Here is a 10,450-nt window from a genome sequence, read left to right as displayed (position 1 = left end):
TTCTCTGGGGTAGAAGCAAGATTACAGATTACAACCCCAGGAGTTTTGCTTTCAGTGCTGTTTGTACAAGCTGCTCTGCCTCTTGGGTCCCATGCCCTTCAGACAGCCTTGATAATTACCAGTTGACACCAAACAAGGAAACTATATCTTGTTTTCCAGGTGATGGACACATGTCAACAGACCCTTCTAAAACTGTACTGTCCATTAAGTAAGATACATGTGGATATTTAATTTCTAATTAATTGCAATTAAACTTCAGTTTTTTCATTCATATTCGCCACATTTCAAGTGCTAAGTAGTCACATGTGGCTGGTGTCTACCATATTGGATCATCTGGATATAAACCATTTATTGAGTTGGCCAAAAAGTTCTTATGGATTTTCCATAAGATCTTATGGGGAAATTCAAACGAACTTTTTGGCCAACCCAATATATCATTATAGGAAGTTCTACTGGGCAGCACTGGTCTAGGAGTGACTCTGACAGAGAAGAGTCCAGAACCTGTGGCTGGGCAGGGCTTAGAACTGCTTCACACATCAGGTCTGTGGGTCATCAAGGACCTGGAGACTTTGAGAGAGAAACAGCATAAGGGACCACCTCCCTCCTAGACTGATCCTGGGTTTCTATGACCAGAACCTCTCTCGAGAGGCAACCACCCTGAATATTTACAGGCCACTTTGTCACAGGTGAGGCAGCACTAAAATGGGTGTCCAAGACAGGGGTTCAATCCCAGGGCTGCCTTTTGCCAGCCATGTGTGTCTTCAGCAAATGACTCCTCTTCTCTAGTCCTCAACCCCACACCGGGAAACGACTCTGTCTTCTGAAGTCTGAAAATTTCATGCTGCCCCATCCTCCATTCGTTCATCAATCTTGGGACTGTGTCTCATCTTTCTTGGGTGTGTGTCCAGGCCAACATCAGGATAGGTATTAACGTACAGAAAAACGTCTGAAGATGCTATGGGATTAGAGGGACTTTGGGCTACTGTTTTCCAGTCAAGAATCCAGTAGAGGGCGCTGTTGCCTAGAGGCGATTTTCTGACAGGTTTTTGCCTTAAGCGTGTCAAAGTGGGTGCCCAAGCTCGCGGGGCAGGAAATGTGTCTTTTTCGTCCTTGTGGGACCCCAAATGTCTCCAGACACCCAGACTTAATGAGTCACCTCCAGAAGACCCAGGAAAGCCCCTCGTGCCCTTTCTGTGCCTTTAGCCCCGAGGAGTGTTCCCTTTTCCCAATTATAAAATCGAAGCTATTTTCTCAGGTGTCTTTTTCTTAGCTGCTGTCAAAAGTTGGAACCTGGCAAGATCAACGACTTTTTGCCAGCTCAGAATTCACTCCTGTTCCAGGTGGGTTTTCCCCAGCTCTGCCCTCCTGCTCTTTTCTCAGAGCAAACTTGCAAAGTCCACTGCTGTTGTGTAAGACCCTGGCTGTATATGCCTCTTTCCATACAGAGCACTTTTAAAAAAATAAAAGTGCATCCTCCTCCCTCCTTTCACTTTTTCCTAATTGCCTCATTTTCCTTCCCACTTTGACCATGGGACTCAGTCCCTCTCCCTAGATGAAGGTTGATTGGCAGCCTTGATCCACAATCTCTCACCGTTTTCTGAGAATAAGACTCACCCAGCCTCAACACCACAACCGAGAGACAAAGCGCTCATCGGAATTTCCAGCTCCTCAGATTTCTCCCTTCAGTCCTTCAGAGGTAAAGATGAGAGCAAAAGATGTCGAGAAGGCCCCTGGCTGTGCATGCCCACGGTGAGGGTTTTGGGGGCCAGAAGGGCACGCAGCTTTTGCACCTTCACCATGAGACTTCTATAGAAGGGCTCTTTTCCTGTAAATGGCCCATTTAAGGCTTAAGGTTCAAGAGGGTCCCTGAATTCAGCCTCACTAGCATCACTGGGCCCCAGACTTTCCAGGGCTGGGAGGAAAGGGGGGAGGGACGCAGAGGATGGTGACAGTCTGGCAGGGGCCCCTTCTGCTGAAAGCGGAGGCACCTGTCCTGGTAAGTTGAAGATGTGTATGCAGCTCTGTTGCTCTCTTAAAGTGATGGATGAGAATGTGTGCTATAGGTATAGGGAGATTTCGTTCCCTGAGATTGGTTTCCAAGCTGAATCGACAAAGGAGTAAGAAATGGGGAAAATTCTCAAGCAGAATAATTCACATCAGTATTTGATGATCTATCTGAGTGAGAACTCTTAAAATATTTTCTAAAGCTCTGATCTGTCTGGAGAAGGCTGTCATAGTATAATGAGGTAAATGCCCTGTGTTCATTAGGAGAGCCTATGTGTATAAAAGGAAGAAAGAGTCAGGCTTTGGGGCTGGATGTTGGTTCAAATCCCAGCCTCACGAGCTTCTGCTTGGATAACTGTTCAAATTTTCAAATTTATTTGTTTTGTTTGTTTGTTTGCTTGTTTTTGGCTATGCTGGGTCTTTGTTGCTATACTCAGGCTTTCTCTAGCTGCGGCAAGTGGCTCCTCACTGCGGTAGCTTCTCTTGCTGTGGAACACGGAGGGGCCCTAGAGCGTGCGGACTTCAGCAGTTGTGGCGTGTGGGCTTAGGTGCCCCGAGGTGTGTGGGATCTTCCTTGACCAGGGATCTCATTGGCAAGTGGATCCTTAACCACTGGACCACCAGAGAAGCTCCTTGGGTAACTTCAGACAAGCCATTTAGACCCTCTGAGTCTTCATTTTCTCACCTTTTGTAGATTATTGCCGGTAATCAATGAAACACCCTGTTTGAAGGCACTCACCTCTGGGTCTGGCATGCAGTGAGCACCCACAAGTTAGCTACGGTCTTATTTGGCAAATAAAATACCACCACAATGCCCTTCTAAGTTAAGCAGAGACAAATGAGAACATTGTCTCTTTCTGAAAGCTACATGAATGTCTTTAGGGTTAACAATCATGTGATTTAAGACTGACCCCCCAGAGAAAGTCACAGGGGCATTTGATACCAGCTCCCTAAAATTTGCTGCTCTCCCTGGTGGCTCAGATAGTAAAGTGTCTGCTTACAATGCAGGAGACCCCAGGTTCAATCCCTGGATCGGGAAGATCTCCTGGAGAAGGAAATGGCAACCCACTCTAGTATTCTTGCCTGGAAAAATCCCATGGATGGAGGAACCTGGTAGGCTACAGTCCATGGGGTCGCAAAGAGTAGGACACATCTGAGCAACTTTACTTTCACTTTCCCTAAAATTTGCTTCCTGTTCTCTCTGATAGCACTTGTAAGTCTGGAGTTCTGTCACTGAAGTCACTTAGTCAGTGTAAATGGTAGAGGAGTCACCAAAAAACCATGTATTTCTCAGATCCAGTGAAATCCTGTGAAAAGACCATGCCCTGACTCCTAAATTAAAATCAGAAACAGAGAGATTGGGTCCATCATCATTCTAGCCCTAACTATAATAAAATGACCCTATGGACTATTTTGGGCTTCCCTGGTGGCTCAGCAGTAAAGAATCCGCCTGCAATGCAGGAGCTGTGGGAGGTGTGGGTTTGATCGCTGGGTTGGAAGGGTACCCTGGAGGAAGGCGTGACAACCCACTCCAGTATCCTTGCCTAGAGAATCCCATGAACAAAGGAGCCTGGTGCGCAGAGTCTGACATGACTAAAGTGACTAAGCATGCTTGCATGGAATATTTTGGACCCCACTTAAAGCATCATAGAAGAGTGTGTGGGGTGTATGGGGGGTATGTGTGGGGCATGTGCCAACAGCCCCCAGGGTGGGAAAGCATTGCCCCGATTGTGTTAAACAGCATGTGTGTGGTTCCCATTCTTGTTCTTCAGTCAAGGTCAGGTAGATGTTCTTGGAGCAACTCAGTGGAAGTGCAATTCTTGACGGTTTTAACCCCAGCCCAAGTCTAAATCCTGCATGTGAGAGTTACATTATCATGGGATAAAAACCTTGAGCTTGCACAAATGCTTAAAAGGGACGGAAGACAGGGTGTGGTTTCCAAGTTTGAAGACCTCAAGATTTTCTAAAAAGAAATTAGCTATGACACGTGTGCCAAGCGATCAATAACATGTTGCCACTCACAATGGAAAAGTGGACTGGTTTATTCATTCATCTCACAAACTTTTATTAAGCACAGTGGCATGCCCAGTGCCAGACCCTGCAGAGTCAAGAGTGAACTGGACACAGAGTCAGTCTTCAAAGATCTCACAAGGGTGTATGAGAAACTGACCATGCCTAGTGACAAGTGCCAGGTAGGGTAAGCACAGTGCACTGTGGAGTCTACAAGAGGGAGAGACTGTTAGTTGTATGTAACTCTGCCTCGAGCCAGGAGATCAAGGTCCTGAGATGGGAGAGCCGGCATGCACGAAAGTCCTCCTGGGGGTGTGGAGGAGGAGATTTTGAGGCCAAAAAAGTCCACAGGGATCAGATGCAAAAGCTCTGAGGTAGGAGCCTATGACAGTCATGGCAACCTGTATGAGGGTGCATGCCCATGTGCTCAGTCACTTCACTCATGTCTGACTCTTTGCAACCTCATGAACTATATATAGCCCACCAGGTTCCTCTGTCCATGGGAGTTCCCAGGTAAGAATACTGGAGAGGGTTGCCATGCCCTCCCTTCAGGGAATCTTCCCCACCAGTGATTGAACCAAGTCTCCTATGTCTCCTGCATTGCAGATGGATCCTTTGCCACTGAGCCATTGGGAAAGCCCAGATCGGGGTGAAGTGAAGTGAAATCGCTCAGTCGTGTCCAACTCTTTGTGACCCCATAGACAATAGCCTACCAGATGGGGGTGGAGGAGCCTAATTCTTCAGCCCACGTTTCTCCCACAGTTTCTCTGAATGATAGTTGCACTCAGATTCCAAATACACAAAGTCATGGCACAATTAGCACTGAACTTGAAAGAACACAACATATATGTTTATTCTGGAACCAGGAGAGATTTGCAGGTATCCTTGGAAATTTACGACCCTAACCCTCAAACACTGAGTGACAGCCACGCGTGAGGTTTCAAAGCTCTCTAACGAAGCGTGCATGTCTCAGAGATCTTTGATAATAATGTCTGACCCCCCTCCCGGAAGATCAGGAAACATTTTTTCACTTGGCCCCTTGTCACATTGTCAGTTGACTATTACTCAGCATGCATTGTGAGGCGAACGTGTAAACCGCTGCACTGCAGAAACAGCTTCAGCATGCATCATTAATAAAGCTTAATATTATTCATTTAATATAACTTAAAAAAAAAAAAAAAAAAAACCTCATAGAGTGTTAGAATGAATGAAACGTCCCAGACCATACACTTAAGCCCTCTCTCTAAGTCAGCAGCTCCGAATGTGAACGCTGGGTGTGAGCTGGTTGATCCAGTCTATGTGCAGACCCAAAGCCAGCTCGGCCCCACACTTAGGTAGGATTTCAGAGGCGCCAAGAAACCTACCCTTGGTGGCAGAATTCCAATAAGTTATTCATATTTTGAGTGAAGGTAGCGAGAGTTTGGGGCTTTGTTTGTTTGTTTTTCCTTTTTTTTTTTTAAAGCAATGGAAACCTTCCTCCACGTGAAATCCTGCAAAGTGCCCTGTGTAAAATCATAATAGCAGATTCTTCAATAGTATTTATTATGTGCCAGATTTTTAACTCATTTACTCCAACGGCAACTCCATAAGACAGATACAGTGTACTGATACTCTTCAGTTTTCCCCAAATGACAAAACTGAGGTTAAATGACCTGCCCAACGTTACACAGCTGGTCGGTAGTAGAGCTGGGGTTCAAATCGGGGTGGTCTGACTCCAGAGCCCACCCATTACTGACCCCCACTGGGTGGCCCCAAAGTAGAAGGCAAATACTATCAGAGCCCATGTGGTGGATTTCCAGGGTTTCTAGGCTCCGTGGGGTGATCCTTGGGTACATTTATGGAAGGATTTCATGAAACACAACTCTTAAAATCATTGGATTGAGGTGTTATCTACCAAGGGTCACTTTAAGATAACACCTCCTTGGAAGAACTGAGGTATTAGTGCATTATAAAGAATCAGTTTTTAAAACCTGGATCTCAGGCCAGGGAGATCCCAGCCTCAGGACAGGCATCTGGCGAGGACAGAGCTGGGTTGAGGGGGAGCCGGACTCCAGAGCCTGAGTAGTAGGAGGGGCTGCTGGTGGAGAAATGGCGTCTCCAAGACCACATGCTCCTGCCTGGCAGGCGAGCCGGGGATCAGGCCAAGAGCGAGGTGCCTGTGAGGGCCTTTGGAAAGGGCCTTAGGGTGGGCAGTCTTCTGGTTGCTGAGTACAAAACAGGGGGTACCTCCTAGCTGAAGCATAGCGTGACTAGAGTTGTGGGGAGTGAATGAGAAGAGCAGCCTGACGTGAGTGTCAGGGCTCCTCATAAGGTGACACTCAAGAGTTTTCAGTTTCTATCTTGATAAAGAATTTTGCAATTTTCAAAATTGCAGAACAAATAGCAGCGTGACTCATACTTCACAATTTGCTTGGCAAATTTACTGTACTATCACAATTCTGACCATCACATGTTCTTCGGGGCGGGGTGGGGGGGATGTCAAAAGAGAGATTTTGGCAGAAGAGGTATGTGATCGTGGAGGGACACCCATAAACTCCCCTCATGTCTCATGTTCAAGATCAGAGCTACACATTTATGTGGGTTATGGGACTCAGTGGCCCTAGGGATACAAATCTTGACATATCTACCGTGTGTGTGTTTGGTTTCCTTTTAATCAGCTGTGAGACACATTTCATCCTCTGTAACTTCACCAGAGGAATTACTTGGGACTCATCATTAACAGGGTTTAAAATTGGAATGGATTTGAAATTTGAATGTTTAAATGGTAAGAGTTTGAGTAGAAGTTTTCAAGATAATCTAATTTAAGAGGTGATGATATGCACAATTAAATCTTGACACTTTAAAGGCACAATTAAAATACCAAGTGAAACTGAAAAAACAGAGTTCTGCCCTTTGGTTTTTAACTGAGGAATCACGTCAGAAAGTTTATGGTCTCCTGTGGAAAAAATAGACCTGGGGGACCACGGGAAGAAGTAGACAAGTTTTGTCACCATTAGATGACGCCCAGCATCTTGTCAGAAATAGAAGAGATAAAAAAAAAAAAAAAAGAAATAGAAGAGATAATCAATTATTTGTTGAATGAATGAATGATAAATGCATTTATGCAAACACTCATATATGTAGTCTGTACAAGTTGAAGCTCCAATACTTCGGCCACCTGATGAGAACAGCTGACTCATTGGAAAAGATACTGATGCTGGGAAAGAATGAAGGCAGAAGGAGAAGAGGGTGACAGAGGATGAGATGGTTGGATGGCATCACCGATTCAGTGGACATGAACTTGGGCAAACTCTGGGAGATGGTGAGGAACAGGGAAGCCTGGTGTGCTGCATTTCATGGGATTCGTGCAAAGATTCGGACGTGACTTAGCAACTGAACAACAGCACAAATTGACATACAATCTTCCCATGCTTTGGGACCGTTTCCCTCTAAGATTTTGCTGGTTTGTTCCCTTTAAAGTGAGTTTATTAATCTCAGAAACTAGTTTATACAGAAAGAGAAACTACTTCATATCTTGCATTTGTTCACCCCCTTTCCCTCAGGTCTCATTGACACTGTCCATATTTTCAATTCTCAGAGCACCAGCAGGCCATTCAGGCAAAGGTCACAGTCTCCAATATCTCACACCATCACGTTTTTCACTCTCTCTCTTGGGGGCCTTTGTGGAATAGAAACTACTCTATTAACTAAGAGACAAGTTCTCATTAGATGATTCATTCAAATAGTCTGAAACTAGTATCTGGTGAAATGCCCGCTTCTACAGACATTGGGACAGACCCTTAAGTGTTATTTCATTTAATCCTTGCAAGTGTAGTTTTGCCCATTTTAGGAGATGAGGAATTGTGGGCAGAGAGATTTATCCAAGCCACCAAGATAGGAAGAGACAGAATTAGGATTCTAAGTCAGGCTGAGTCCAGGGCCCCCGATAGTTACATCAAGTGCTAACAGCATTAGTTCAAATGGAGGAGGGTGGAAACCAGCATCCTAACACAGGCTAGAGCCAAATGAGAGAGCCTTTAGGCCTGATATTTAGGAGACCTTCTTGTTGCACCTCAGTTCTCACTGTGTAGCAAGCTGACCAGTCAAATGCTACAGGGGCCTCCCCACCAGCCAGGAGCCCAGTCTGGTCCCCAATCCAGGCCTCCCTCCAGGCTCAGCCAGAGTGATTAAATGGCAATCCGGTGAGGTCACTGTGTCATACAAAGCCCTTTAGCACCACCTGTTGCACTCAGAATGAAGACCCCAATCCTCACCTGCCGGAAGGTCCCCCCTGACCAGCCCCACCTGCCTCTTCCGGCTCATCCCCTCCTTCTGCCCGAGCTCTCTGCTCTCCAGACCCCGGGCATTCACTTCCTCCTTCCTGCCACAGGGCCTTTGCAAGGGCATCCCCCTCCTTCAGGGCCGCAACCCACCTTGCTTTCTACCAGGCCACCTTCTTCCCACTTTTCCTCTCTCAGCGTAAATGTCCCTTGCTCAGAGAAGTCACTCTTTTTTTTTGTTTTTTTTTTTAAACAAATACTCATCCCTTTATTGTTTTTTTTTAAGTTTTCCTTATAATTTTTTTCCTTTTTATTTTTTAATTAAAGGATATTTGCTTTACAGAATTTTGCGGTTTTCTGTCAAACATCAAGAATCAGCCATAGTGCACCCATGTCCCCTCCATCTTGACCTTCCCTCCCATCACCCTCCCCATCCCACCCCTCTAGATTGTCACAGAACCCCTGTTTGAGTTCCCTGAGTCATATAGCAAATTCCCATTGACTATCTATTTTACATATGTTGTTGTAAATTTCCACGTTGCTCTCTCCATACACCTCAGCCTCTGCCTTCTCACCTCCCACCGTGTCCTTAGGCCTGTTTTCTATGTCTGTTTCTCCACTGCTGCCCTGAAATAAATTCATCAGTACCATCTTTCCCATATATGTGTCAGTATATGATATTTATATTTCTCTTTCTGACTTCTTGATGAACAGTTCAGGCCCCCTGCAATGCATCCCAGGGCACAGTGCCCTGATCTTTTATTTAACTTATCACTGAAAGACTGCCACAGTTACATGTGTGACACTGTGTTGAATGCCATCCTATATCCGCCCCCTGGAGGGAGATCTGACTTCAGTGACACTCACGAGTCAGGGAGCCATCTGTCTTGTTCATTACTGTATCCCCAGCATCTGCTTCAGCACTTGACATATAGGAGATGCTCAAAACATGCCCTTTCCCCCTAGGAGGCAGGTCATCACAAAACTAGACACTTGCTCATCTAGTTTCAGGCCCAGGGCCCAGGAAGCCCCAGTCACACTTACAGTCTGATTTCCTTGAGTTGAGGAGCCAGAGGAGGCAGCCTGTAGCACCCCTGTCATAGGAAACCGCTCACCACCTGGTGATCCTCTCTCCCCACCAAGTTTTAATAAGCCTAACAGCAATAGCATCGAACATTTATTAAGTGCTATGTTCTCACTAGTGTGTTAAGAGATTTTCATTCAACCTAAGTCCACACAGCATGATCCCGTTTCACTTACGTCGGATCCTGCCCTGGCTGTGTTCGCCTCCCGAGGCTCCATCTCACTTACAGTAAAAGCCCCCATCAGAGGCCCGGCCCACAAGGCCCAGAGGCTTGGCATCTCTCTGACCTCATCCCTGGGACTCTCTGCCCCTCTCACTCCACTCCAGCCACACCGATCTCCTAGAACACTTCCAACAGGGAAGCCCCCAGGGCCTGTGCACCTGCTCGTCCCTCTGCAGGGACCCCTCTTCCCCTGAGAGAGCCACGGCTCTAGCATCTACTTTAAACGTCGCCTGCTCTCTGAGCCTCCCTAACTCCCATCCTGTATTCCCTCCAGCCTTTGTTACTACATTTCCCTCCAGCAGGTACCACCATCTAACATACTATAATGTTAGATGTTCTGTTGTTATTATTTAGTCACTGTGTCCAATTCTTTTGCCACCCCATAGACTGTAGCCCACCAGGATCCTCTGTCCATGGGATTTCCCAGGCAAGAATACCGGAATGGGCTGGCATTTCCTCCTCTAGGGGATCTTCCTGATCCAAGGATCGAACCTGAGTTTCCCGCATTGGGAGGCAGATTCTTTACCACTGAGCCACTTGGTAAGTCCCAGATGTTCTGTTAGCTGCCATGTATCTGTTTTTTTATTGCCTCTCTTACCCCCTTGGAATGGAAGCACCATAAGGGTTGGGGGGTTGCCTGTTTAGCTCATGGCTGTGCCCTCCTGCCCGGCACAGACGAGGAGCTCAGCACACAGCAACTCCACCAGTGAAGCCTCTCCTTCCTCCTGATGTTCATCCAGAGGACACATCAGGAGGAAAGGAGGGTCTTTATGCTGAGTGCAACAGGTGGTGCTAAAGGGCTTTCCTGGAGACAGTGACCTCCTCAGATTGCCATTTAATCACTCTGGCTGAGCCTGGAGAGGGGCCTGG

General features: G+C 46.5%; 1 long non-coding RNA gene across 1 annotated transcript in view; it reads left to right on the top strand.

The window, feature by feature from the left end:
* Positions 1 to 1,547: 1,547 nt before the first annotated feature.
* The window catches only part of LOC112443836 (uncharacterized), a 42,169-nt gene continuing 33,266 nt past the window's right edge, over positions 1,548 to 10,450 (top strand). Inside the window, exon 1 of the long non-coding RNA XR_003032230.2 lies at positions 1,548 to 1,696. This is a non-coding gene — a long non-coding RNA (uncharacterized lncRNA). The remainder of the gene's footprint in view (positions 1,697 to 10,450) is intronic.

The sequence above is a fragment of the Bos taurus genome, chromosome 23 (genome assembly GCF_002263795.3).
Source record: "Bos taurus isolate L1 Dominette 01449 registration number 42190680 breed Hereford chromosome 23, ARS-UCD2.0, whole genome shotgun sequence".
NCBI lineage: Eukaryota > Metazoa > Chordata > Mammalia > Artiodactyla > Bovidae > Bos > Bos taurus.
This window is presented reverse-complemented; position numbering and strand designations above follow the sequence as displayed.